Below are 3,860 nucleotides of genomic sequence, written 5' to 3'. Positions count from 1 at the left end.
CAACGTTTACTCTTCAAACTATGGGATGAGAAATGAAGCGACCCGTCCTAATCCATCCAGACGATGTCCATATCGATTATAAGCGATTCACAACAGTTGATTACATCGTGAGGTACTTGACCTCTATATGATACATTTTACAAACATTGCATTCGTTTTTGAAAAGACAATCTTTCATTACATCGAAAGTTGACAACATGCATACCATTTCGTAATATACCTTACTATAATTGATTTAATAATAATCTTGATGAACTCAATGACTCGAATGCAACGTCTTTTGAAATATGTCATGAATGATTCCAAGTCATATCTCTAAGATGAGCAAATGCACAGCGGAAGATTTCTTTCGTACCTGAGAATAAACATGCTTTCAAGTGTCAACCAAAAGGTTGGTGAGTTCATTAGTTTAACATAAATAATCATTTACATCATTTTAATAGACCACACGATTTCATATTTCCATTTCTCATAAACATACATCCCATGCATAGAGACAAAAATATCACTCATATGGATTGAACACCTGGTAACCGACATTCACAATATGCATATAAGAATATCCCCATCATTCCGGGATCCTCCTTCAAAAATGATATAAATTTCGAAGTGCTAAAGCATTCGGTACTTTGGATGGGGCTTGTTGGGCCCGATATATCTATCTTTAGGATTCGCGTCAATTAGGGTGTCTGTTCCCTAATTCTTAGATTACCAAACTTAATAAAAAGGGGCATATTCGATTTCGATAATTCAACCATATAATGTAGTTTCGATTACTTGTGTCTATTTCGTAAAACAGTTATAAAATCAGTGCATGTATTCTCAGTCCCAAAAATATATATTGCAAAAGCATTTAAAAAGGGAGCAAATGAAACTCACGCATATAAATGTAAAACACTTAATAAAACAAGGAATATGATAGTGCTCCCACTAGCTTTCTTATATACACAAGCTTCATCACCATTTTTAATGAAGCCAAATTTCTCGGCTTCCTCATTAAAACGATGATTCCACATTCTCGATGCTTGTTTCAATCCGTAGATTGACTTCTTTAACTTGCATACACTTTTAGGATATTTTGGATCAACAAAACCTTCAGGCTGGACCATATAGACATCTTCCATAAGATATCCATTTAGGAAAGCGGTTTTGACATCCATTTGCCATATTTCATAGTCGTAGTGAGCAGCAATGGCAAATAATATCCTAATAGACTTTAGCATTGCCACAGGCGAGAAAGTTTCATCATAATCAACCCCTTGAGTTTGAGTGAAACCTTTTGCAACAAGTCTAGCTTTATATGTATCCAAGTTTCCATGTATGTCGGTTTTCTTCTTGAAAAGCTATTTGCAATCAACTAGCTTAGAGCTAGGAGGTTGCTCAATAAGTTCCCACACTTGGTTTTCATACATGGATTGCATTTCGGCGTTCATGGCTTCCTGCCATTCATCTTTATCAATCCTTGATAAAGCATCTTCGTAGTTTGTCGGTTCATCCAAATCAACCGTGTAGCAACCATCCACGAGAAACCCATATCTCTCGGGAGGATTACTAATCCTACTAGATCTTCGAACGTCTTGTGTACCTTGATCATCCACTTGATCACTTTCAACATCCTCATGTTGAGTACTAGTGCCAACCAATTGTGTATCATCGGCTTGATCTTGTACCTCTACAAGATCTACCTTCCTTTCACCATCACCTTCCATAAGGAACTTGGTTTCTAGGAATTCCGCTTTCCGAGCAACAAATACATTCTGCTCGGATGGATCATAGAAATAGTATCCCATATCATCCTTGGGATATCCTATGAAGATACACTTCGTGGATCGAGCATGTAGCTTATTTGCTACATAACGCTTAGGATAAGCTTCACATCCCCATACTTTCAAGTATGAAAGAGAAGGAGGTTTTCCAAACCACATCTCATGAGGAGTTCGTTCCACTTTCTTGGTTGGGGCCATATTTAAAATACGAACCGCGGAGCTTAGACAATAACCCCAAAATGATAGAGGTAACGAGCTTCTTGCCATCATAGATCGAACCATATCCATTAGGGTTCGGTTCCTCCTTTCGGAAACTCCATTAAGTTGGGGTGTTCCGGGTGGAGTAAGTTGTGAGATAATCCCACAACTCCTAAGATGATCTTGGAAGGCATCGCTTAGGTATTCACCTCCTCTATCGGTACGAAGTACCTTAATTGTCCTATTGAGTTGATTTTGTACTTCGTTTTGATATTCTTTGAATGCTTCAAACGTTTTGTCCTTGTGTCTTAATAAGTAGACATATCCGAAACGACTAAAGTCATCAATGAAAGTAACAAAGTATCTTTCACCATTCCTAGTCATGGGTTTAAAGGGTCCACATACATCCGAATGTATTAATCCCAATAAATCTTTAGCCCTTTCATAAGTCCTTTTGAAAGGTGCTTTAGTCATCTTGCCTTGTAAACAAGATTCGCATACATCAAAAGAATCCATTTCATTTGATTTCAAAAGTCCATTCCTTTGAAGTGTATGCATTCGGTTCTTGTTTATGTGACCAAGGCGACAATGCCATAAATAGGAATCACTCAAATCCCTTTTGAGTTTCTTGGTGCTAGTGTGGTATATAGAGCTCGATGATGCGTCATCATGAACCAATTCATAAATTCCATTTGAAGGCGAAGCCTTGAAATAGAATACATTATTTTTAGAAATATGAATATCATCATCAATAAAATTAACAACGTAACCACATTGTTTTAAGCGAGAAATAGAAATAATGTTTCTACACAAATCCGGAGCATACAAAACATTTTCTAAAATAAGCTCCAATCCACTTGGAAGCTTCAAAACAAATTCTCCTTGAGCTTTAACATGCACCTTTGCACCATTGCCCATATAGAGATTTGATGTTCCCGCCATACGATCACTTCTTTTGAACCCCTGCAAAGAATTGCAAATATGAGTTCCACATCCCGTGTCTAATACCCATGTATTAGAAGAAGTAATACTAAGCTCTATATATACCATATATATATTACCTGAGGTTTGCCCTGCATCCCTCTTGTCCTTCAACTCCTTAAGATAAACCGGACAGTTTCGTTTCCAATGACCCATTTCACCGCAACCGAAACATGGGTCTTCCTTGGGGTTTGCCTTCTCGGCTACCTTTTGCTTCTTAGCCTTGTTGATGGTTGGGGTAACCATATTCCCTTTCCCTTTGCCTTGATGGGCGGGTCCTTTTCTCTTAGCCACCTTTGGCTTAGAGGTCTTACCTTTGGACCCACCTTGATCGATTGTTAACACGGGTAAAGCCCTTTTACCCATGCTTGTTTCGGCCGTTCTAAGCATACCGTGAAGCTCACCTATGCTCTTATCCATCCCATTCATATTGTAATTAATTACAAATTGATCAAACCTTTTTGATAGGGAGTTAAGGATAAGATCGGTGGCTAACTCATTGGAAATGTTTAGGTTAAGACGGTTAGCACGATCGATAAGGCTTTTCATCTTAAGTACATAAGATGAAACCGATTGGGTATCGTCCATACGACAAGCATGTAGCGCCCGAACCGTTTCGAAGCGCTCGACACGCGCTTGTTGGAGGAACATCTCCTTCAATTGCGTTATCATGTCGTATGCACTATGATGTTCGAAATCCTTTTGGAGTTCGGGTATCATAGTCCCAAGCATTAAGCATGAGACTTGAAGGGAGTCGTGGCAATACTTATCGTAAGAGGCCATTGCCTCCACATCATTCTCATTCGGTTGATCGGGAATGGGGTCTTCAAGCACATACATTTTATCCTCTTGTTTGAGGACAATCCGAAGATTGCGGAACCAATCCATAAAGTTGGTATGGTTGAGTTTGTCTTT

This window comes from Rutidosis leptorrhynchoides, chromosome 5 (genome assembly GCF_046630445.1).
Source record: "Rutidosis leptorrhynchoides isolate AG116_Rl617_1_P2 chromosome 5, CSIRO_AGI_Rlap_v1, whole genome shotgun sequence".
NCBI classification, from domain to species: domain Eukaryota; kingdom Viridiplantae; phylum Streptophyta; class Magnoliopsida; order Asterales; family Asteraceae; genus Rutidosis; species Rutidosis leptorrhynchoides.
Note: the sequence above shows the minus strand (reverse complement) of the source record.